Here is a 9439-nt window from a genome sequence, read left to right on the forward strand (position 1 = left end):
GGTGTAGAGATGACAGAAAAATAAAATCTTAAAAAGAAAATCAGTCGGTCTGGGGGAGACACAGCCCCGGATCCCACAGGGGCAGGGAGCCAGCTGACGGGTCTACGAACAGTATTAGAAGCAGCAGAGCACAAAGTCAGAACTTTCAGAAGTCTGCTAGAGTGGGGGACACGCCGGCCTTGACGGTGCTCAGGAGGAGAAGTGGGGGGCGGCCCCTGGAGCGACAGGGTGGGCTCAGGATCCCCGGGGTCCCAAGGACGGTGGCGCCAACGGCTCCCAGGCCCAGGAGCAGGGACCCTGGCTGAGAGCCGCGTGACTAGGGCCAGCTGTCTGCCCTGTGTGGCCACAAACTGCAAACCCCTGTGCAGTCACCGGGCTGCGTCCCTGGGCTGGGCCAGCAAAGGCCAGAAGTGGGAGGAGACCCTCCCGGGCGGGAGGAGCATGGGTCTCCCCCAGGGCAGCCCCTAAAACTTGGAGGTTTGAAACTCAGTCACTTGTCCGAGATCAAAAAACAAACAGAAGCTGGGCCGCAGGCAGGGTGAACGCAGGGTCTGCAGAAGTGTCGGAGGCCCCTGCAGACGGGGGGGGGGGGGGGGGGGGATGCTCAGCCCCAGGCCCAGGAGACCCGGCGCCCCCGCCCGCATCCCGCCCTCAGCACCGAGGCTCGGGGGCAGCACAGCGCCGCCCGCGGGAGGCCAGACCCTGCCTCTGACCCACAGGTGCATCGCTCCCGAGGCAGGTGCATCGCCCTCGAGGCAGGTGCATCGCTCCCGAAGCACCTCGAGGAAGGTGCATCTCCCCCGAGGCAGGTGCGCACCTGACGTCAGCGCCGAGGCTCGGGGGCAGCACAGCGCCGCCCGCGGGAGGCCAGACCCTGCCTCTGACCCGCAGGTGCATCTCCCACGAGGCAGGTGCATCGCTCCCGAGGCAGGTGCATCGCAGGTGCATCTCCCCAGAGGCAGGTGCGCACCTGACGTCAGCGCCGCGGCCCCGCCCCCAGGCCCCGCCCCGCCCCCTCGCTGCCGCCAGGTGGACGGATCGCAGAGGCTGCAGAGCTCCAGCTCCGCGGGGAGAGCAGGGTCGAGCTTCCTCTGTACTTTGTGCTTGCTTTATTTTCATTTCTTTTCTTCGATTCTTTTTTATTAATTGCTTGATTTTAATTTTTATGTATATACCTTATATATGACTTATTTTTGTTTACTTTCATTGTACTCTGATTTTCTTTCTTATTTTGGAATTTAGATTCTTTTAACAAGCAGGCCAAAACACACACAGGATCTAGTGGGGTTTTTTTTGGAGGGGGTGGCGGTTTCTGTTGTTGTTATTGTTGTTTTTCTTGTTTTTTTTCTTTTTCTTCCTTCTTTTTGGATAAAATAATGAGATGGAGAAATTCCATCTCCAAAATAACCTCCTGGTACTCACAGCTAGGAGGTTCATCAAGACATATATATGAAAAAAAAAAAGACATATATATGATGTCTGATTAGAGTTTATTTATTTATTTATTTTTATTTATTTATTTATTTTTTTAAATTTATTTATGATAGTCACACAGAGAGAAAGAGAGAGGCAGAGACATAGACAGAGGGAGAAGCAGGCTCCATGCACCGGGAGCCCGACGTGGGATTTGATCCCGGGTCTCCAGGATCGCGCACTGGGCCAAAGGCAGGCGCTTAACCGCTGCGCCACCCAGGGATCCCTGATTAGAGTTTAAAACAATGATTATAAAGATAGCAGCTGGGCTGGGGAAAGAGCACAGAAGAAAACTCGAGAATCCCTTACTGTAGAAATAAAAGAACTAAAATCTAGTCAGGCCAACGTTAAAAATGCTATAACTGAGATGCAGTCCCAAGTGGAAGCCTTAAAAACAAGAAAGGTTATGGACCACAGAGGCAGACGTAGGGAACTCAGCCACTTATTAAAACAATAACATCCATATCATAGGAGACTCAGAAGATGAAGAGAGAGAAAAAGGGGCAGAAGTTTTATTTGAACAAATTATGTAAAGTTCTCTAACCTGAGGAAGGACACAGACACTGAAAACGAGAGCACAGAGAACTCCCACTAAATTCAACAGAAGCCGACCATCGCCAAGGCACATCGTAGTCAAATTCACAAAATACACAGACAAGGAAAGAATCCTGAAAGCGGCAGATGAGGCGGGGTTTGTGGGGGGAGGGAGTCCTTAACCTACAAGGGAGGATGAATCGAGTTTGCAGCAGATCTGTCCACAGACTTGGCAGCCCAGAAAGGCGTAGAAGGAAATATTCAATATACTGAATGGGAATAGTATGCAGCCAAGAATTCTTTCTTCAGCAAGGCTGTCATTCAGGATGGAAGGAGACATAAGGAGTTTCCCAGACAGGCAAAAAATAAAGGAGTTCATGACCCCTAAACCAGTCCAGCAAGGAATTTTAAGGGGGACTCTTGTAGTGGGGGAAAAAAGAGACCAAAACCAACGAAGACTAGAAAGGACCAGAGAACATCGCCAGAAACACCAACTCTACCGGTAACACAAAGGCATTAAAATCATCTGTTTCGATAATCACTCTGAATGCAGATGGAATGAATGCGCCAATCAAAATATATAGGATATCAGAGTGGATTAAAAAAAACAAGATCTGGGATGCCTGGGTGATTCAGGGGTTGAGCCTCTGCCTACGGCTCAGGGTGTGATCCTGGAGTCTGGGATCGAGTCCCACATCAGGCTCCTGGTGGGGAGCCTGCTTCTCTCTCTGCCTAGGTTTCTGCCTCTCTCTCTCTCTCTCTTTCATGAATAAATACAATCTTTAAAAAAAACAAACCAAGATCCATGTATATGCTGCCTACAGACGCTCACCTTAGACCTATAGACACCAGCAGATTGAAAGTCAGGGGATGGAAAATCATCTGTCACGCTAATGGACATCAAAAGAAAGCTGGAGGACCCATACTTATATCAGACAAACGAGATTTGAAACCAAACACTGGGGACACCTGGTGGCTCAGTGGTTGAGCATCTGCTTCAGCTCAGGGTGTGACTCTGGGGTCCCAGGATCGGGTCCCACATTGGCCTCCCCTTGGGGAGCCTGCTTCTCCCTCTGCCTATGTTTCTGCCTCTGCTTCTCTCTGTGTATCTCTCATGAATAAATAAATAAAATCGTTAAGTTAAAAAAAAGAAAGAACAAATACTGTAAGAAGAGATGAAGAAGGGCATTATTTCATAATTAAGAAGACTATCAATCTCTTTTTTAAAATTTTTTTTAAAGATTTTATTTATTTATTCAGGGAGAGAGAGAGAGAGAGAGAGAAGCAGAGACACAGGGAGGCAGAGGGAGAAGCAGGCATCATACAGAGAGCCTGACATGGGACTCGATCCAGGGTCTCCAGGATCATGCCCTGGGCTGCAGGCGGTGCTAAACCGCTGCGCCACCAGGGCTGCCCAACTCTCTATCAATCTCTATCTGATTATCACATCAAACAACTGTAAATATTTATGCCGCCAACATGGGAGTACCTAATGTAGAAACCAATTAACAACAAACATACAGAAACTCACTGATAATAATACAATGACAGGGGATTTTAACACCCACTTACGGCAATGGACAGATCATCTACGCAGAAAATCAACAGGGGAACAATGGCCTTGACACACTGGACCAGAGGGACTCAACAGATAGAGTCAGAACATTTCCTCCTAAAGCAGCAGAATACACATTCCTTTCAAGTGCACATGGGACACTCTTCAGAACTGATCACATCATGGGCCACAAATCAGCCCTCAACAGGTACAAGAAGATTGAGATCATACGATGTACATTTTCAGACCACAACACTATGAAACTCGAAGTCAACAGCAAGAAAAAATTTGGACAGACCAAAAATACGTGGAGATTACGAACATCCTACTAGAGAATGAATGGAGCAACCAGGAAATTAAAGAGGAAATTTTAAAAATATATAGAAACAAATAAAAATGAAAACATGTTTCTCCAAACCTCTGGGATGCAGCAAAGGCAGTCCTAAGAGGGAAGTACATAGCGATACAGGCCTATCTCAAGAAACAAGAAGTCTCCAATACACAACCTAACCCTACACCTAAAGGAGCTGGAAAAGGAACAGCAAACAAAGCCTAAAGCCTGCAGCAGAAGAGAAAAAATAAAGATGAGAGCAGAAATAAACAATACAGAAACAACAAAACAGTAGAATGGAATAATGAAACTAAGAGCTGGTTCTTCAAAATAATGAATAAAATTGATAAATCCCTAGCCAGTCTTATCAATAAGAGAAAGGACCCAAATACTTAAAATCACAAACAGAAGAAGAGAGATCACTACCAGTACCACAAAAAATGAACAACTATAAGAGAATACTATGAAAAATGATATGCCAACAATCTAGGAGACCTGGAAGAAATGGACAAATCCTTAGAAATGTACAAACTAGTGAAACTGAAATAGGAAGAAATAGAAAATGTGAACAGACCCATAACTAGCAATGAAATTGAATCAGCAATCAAAACCCTCCCAACAGGGCACCTGGATGGCTCAGTGGTTGAGGGACTACCTTCGGCTCAGGGCATGAAACCAGGGTCCTGGGAGCCTGCTTCTTCCTCTGTCTCTGCCTCAGTATATGTGTCTCTCATGAATAAATAACTAAAATCCCCCCCCCCCAAAAAAAATACCTTTCCCAACAAATGGAAGGAGGTTCAGGACTGGATGGCTTCCCAGGGCAATTCCACCAGACATTTAAAGAATACCTATTCTCAAACTTTTCCAGAAAATAGAATCGGAAGGAAAACTTCCAAACTCATTCTATGAGGCCAGCATTACTTTGATCCCATTACCAGTCAAAGTCCCCACAAAAAAGAATTACAGACCAATATCCCTAATGAACATGGATGCAAAAATTCAGGTAAAATACTAGCAAATCAAATTCAGCAGTACATTAAAAGAATTATTCACCACGATCTAGTGGGATTTGTTCCTGGGTTGCAAGGGTGTTTCAATACGCACAAATCAATCAATGTCATACAGCACATTAATAAAAGAAAGAATAGGGGATCCCTGGGTGGCGCAGCGGTTTGGCGCCTGCCTTTGGCCCAGGACGCGATCCTGGAGACCCGGGATCGAATCCCACATCGGGCTCCCGGTGCATGGAGCCTGCTTCTCCCTCTGCCTGTGTCTCTGCCTCTCTCTCTCTCTCTGTGTGACTATCATAAATAAATAAAAATTTTAAAAAAATTAAAAAAATAAATAAATAAAAGAAAGAATAAGAACCATAGAATCTGCCAATAGATGCAGAAAAAGCATTCGACAAAATACAGCATTCTTTCATGGAAAAAACCTCTCAGCAAGGTAGGGATAGAAGGAACATACCTCAGCATCATAAAAGCCATATGCCAAAAATCCACAGCCAATATCATGTTCAGTGGGGAAAAACTGAGAGTCTTTCCCCTATACTCAGAAGAGAGACACAGGATCCCTGGGTGGCGCAGCGGTTTGGCGCCTGCCCTTTGGCCCAGGGCGTGATCCTGGAGACCCGGGATCGAATCCCACGTCGGGCTCCCGGTGCATGGAGCCTGCTTCTCCCTCTGTCTGTGTCTCTGCCTCTCTCTCTCTCTCTCTCTCTCTCTCTGTGACTATCATAAAAAAAAAAAAAAAGAGACAAAGATGTCCACTCTTAACCATTCCTATTTAACATAGTCCTGGAAGTCTTGGCCTCAGTAATCAGACAACAAAAAGAAATAAAATGGATCCAAATTGGCAAGGAAAAAGTCAAACTTTCACTATTTGCAGAGAACATGATACTCCATGTAGAAAACCCAAAAGAAAAATTGCTAGAAGTCAAACGTTAATTTGGAAAAGTTGCAGGATATAAAATCAATGTGCAGAAATCTGTTGCATTTCTATACAACAATAATGAGGCAGCAGAAAGAGAAATTGAGGACTCAATCCCATTTATACGAGCACCAAAAACAATAAGATAGGTAGGATTCAGCCTAAGGGCAGCCCCGGTGGTGCAGCGGTTTGGCGCCGCCTGCAGCCGAGGGCGTGATCCTGGAGACCCTGGATCGAGTCCCATGTCGGGCTCTCTGCATGGAGCCTGCTTCTCCCTCTGCCTGTGTCTCTGCCTCTCTCTTTCTCTGTCTCTATGAATAAATAAATAAAATCCTTAAAAAAAAAAAAAAAGGATTCAGCCTAACCAAAGAGGTGAATGCCCTATACTGTAAATCCTATAAAACACTGATGAAAGAAGATGACACAAACAAGATGACTCGAAGATGACACAAACAAAATAGAAAGGCACTTCATGCTTGTGGATTAAAACAAATATTTGTTAAGAAGGCCTTACTACTCAAAGTGATCTACACATTTAATGTGATCTCTATCAACATAGCAGTAGCATTTTTCACAGAGCTGGGACAAATGATCCTAAAATTTGTATGGAACCATGAAATATAGAAAATAGCCAAAGCAGTGTTGAAAAAGAAAACCAAAGTTGGGGTTTCAGACTTCAAGTTCTATCACAGAGCTCTAGCGATCCAAGGAGTATGGTGCGGGCAAAAGAATGAAACAAGACCACTTTCTTACACCATATATATAAAAAAATAAATTCAAAACGTATTAAAGACCTAAATGTGAAACCTGAAACCATAAAAAGAAGAAAAGATAGACAGCAATGTCTTTGACATTGGCCATTGGATCTTTCTAGATACGTCTCTGAGGCGAGGGAAACAAAAGCAAAAATAAACTACTGGGACTAAATCAAGATGAAAAGGTTCCGCACAGTGGAGGAAACAACCAAAGTCCTGGTTCCTCCACTTTCTAGCACATATCCCGTGTTTCACAGAGTGACATTTTCTCGAGAGAATCCCACCCTAAGGAGACGCTCCGTGTCTGCGGTGCAGCCCGGCCGGGGAGCAGGTTCCCACGGGTCGCCTAAACCAGGTCCTTGCTTCAGACTGAGCTGGCGGCCCAGGGGCAGGTGGCCGGGCGCCTGTGACCCTACTCCCCTGGCGAGTCATCACCTAGCTCCAGGGCTAGCGAGGCTGGAGAGGACGCAGGGGCTGCCGACTGCCTGCCCAGCGCACAGGAGCAGCCTGGTAGCCCCGGCGCCGGTCCTCCCGCACCTGGGGGCCCCGGCTCCCGTCCTCCCTCACCTGGTGGCCCCGGCGCCCGTCCTCCCGCACCTGGGGGGCCCGGCGCCCGTCCTCCCGCGCCGCCCTACTGTACCTGCCGAGGATGGGGCTGGCGGCCCCCCTGCAAACCTCACGGCCCCATCCAATCGTGTCTCTCAATTAGATCTCCCTCTCCCGTTTGTAAAATTAGTCAGGCGGAGGCGGGTAGAAGAGGGGGAGCGTGCCTCCGATGCTTCCAGCCCGACCCCGCTTCGCAGCCGAGTCCCACCCAGGGAGGGGCGGGTGGGGGCGGGGGAGGCCCGTGTGCCAGGCGGCCTGCAGGTGGCAGCAGAGCCGCGCGGCAGCGGAGCGCCCGGAGAGGAGGGGAGGGGAGGGGAGGGGAGGGGGGAAGGAGAGGGGAGGGGAGGGAGGAGGGGAGGGGAGGGCAAGGGATGGGTGTGGAGAGCTGGGGAGGGGCAGGGCGCGGCGGGAGGGGCTGGGGAGGGGAGGGCAGGAGCGGGGCTGGCGGGGTGAGGCAGGGAGAGGAGGGGAGGGGAGGGCAGGGGCGGGGTGGGGAGAGCTGGGGAGGGCAGGGGCGGGGCTGGCGGGCGGGGCTGCGCTGGGCTTGCAGCTCCGGGAGGGGTGGAGGGTGGATTCTCCTTAAGGAGGGGAGAGGTGTGCGCACAGCGGCGGGGGTGGGGCGCAGGGGCCTCGGCCTCTGGGGGACAGGGGGTCTCTGGGGGCGGGCAGGAGCTCCGCTGAGCGGAGGGGTCTGGGCGGGCCGGGGGACACAGCCTTGGGCGCCGGCGCACGGTCCTGGGACAGATCCTCCCTCCCCGTGGCGGGGGATCCTGTGAGCCCGGGACCGAGCGGTGGGCTCCAGCTCTCACCCATCCCGGTTTTCCGCCACCTCCCTCCCCAACGACGTTTTTGGTTCTTTTTTTTAAATTTTATTTATTTGTTCATGAGAGAGAGAGAGGCAGAGACCCGGGGAGAGGGGGAAGCAGGCTCCCTGTGGGGAGCCCGACGCGGAACTCGAACCGGGACCTGGGGTCACGCCCAGGCGGAAGGCGGCGCTGACCGCTGAGCCGCCCGGGAATCCGCATCTGGTTCGGCCCGAGTGCCGCCCTGAGGACACCTTCCAGAGGACGACCCTTCAGACCCTGCAGCCCCTGCTTTGGCCTCTGGGACCCCCTGCAAGGCCGGCCTCCAGGCAGGTGCTGTGGGGGGGGCACCGTCCCCCGGGACTGGGGCAGCGGCCCTCCCCTCCACCTCGGGGCCTCCTACAGGCTCCTTTCCTAAACAGATTCCTACAATCGCGTTCCGAGTGCACAGGTCCTTTTACTTTTCAGATTTAAGGATATCGCTTTACTGAATTACTAATAGACAGGTCCCGTTAAGCAGTACTTAGCTGTCCAGCGTCATCCCATTACTCTGTTCAGCTCCAAATTAGCTACCTCTCTCCCCTATTTCATCCTCATGGGCATCCATCGATTGCAAAAAGGGCTCAAACCTCTCACTTCCATTTTTAGTTGATTCATTGGCATCCAAGTAATAGGATTTGTCTGGGGAACTCATTAGTAAAGAATCGTCCCCTTAAATTTATTTCTATAGTTCGGTTCTCCTAGTAAATAATAGAAATCTCTATATCATTCACACTGGCCGCAAAAGGCTATGAATTTCAGTTCTAATTTAAAATCTAAGTTACAAATTTAGATTTATCTGAATGAAGGAGATAAGTGAGAAATAAAATTGTTTTAACTGGAACTTTTCTCAGCTAGGAATCTCATGGTCACAAATATGTGTGTTAGCAAGAGGAAAATTATGCTTTAAATATATAAAATCTTAAGCTCATTTTTTTTTAAATTTTTTTATTTATTTATGATAGTCACAGAGAGAGAGAGAGAGGCAGAGACATAGGCAGAGGGAGAAGCAGGCTCCATGCACCGGAAGCCTGATGTGGGATTCAATCCCGGGTCTCCAGGATCGCGCCCTGGGCCAAAGGCAGGCGCCAAACCGCTGTGCCACCCAGGGATCCCCTTAAGCTCATTTTTAGTGACAAGGTTGTCCGTTTATTTTCTTCTTTACTAGTGAAGCACATCTGACGTAGAGTAAAGCACTCCTAGCTTAGGTGTACAACTTGATGAGTTTTTACGTATGTGTGAACCCATGCAAACACCACCCAGGTCAAAATACAGAAAGTTTCCATCACCCCAGAAATGAGGCTCCCTCATGCCTCCTTCCAGGATTATTCCATAACTAATAACCTGACCTCTATCACCACAGATTAGTCTTACCTGTTCCTTTTCCTTTTTTTTTTTTTTTTTTTTTGAAAGA

The sequence above is a fragment of the Canis aureus genome, chromosome 14, assembly GCF_053574225.1.
Source record: "Canis aureus isolate CA01 chromosome 14, VMU_Caureus_v.1.0, whole genome shotgun sequence".
NCBI classification, from domain to species: Eukaryota; Metazoa; Chordata; class Mammalia; order Carnivora; family Canidae; genus Canis; species Canis aureus.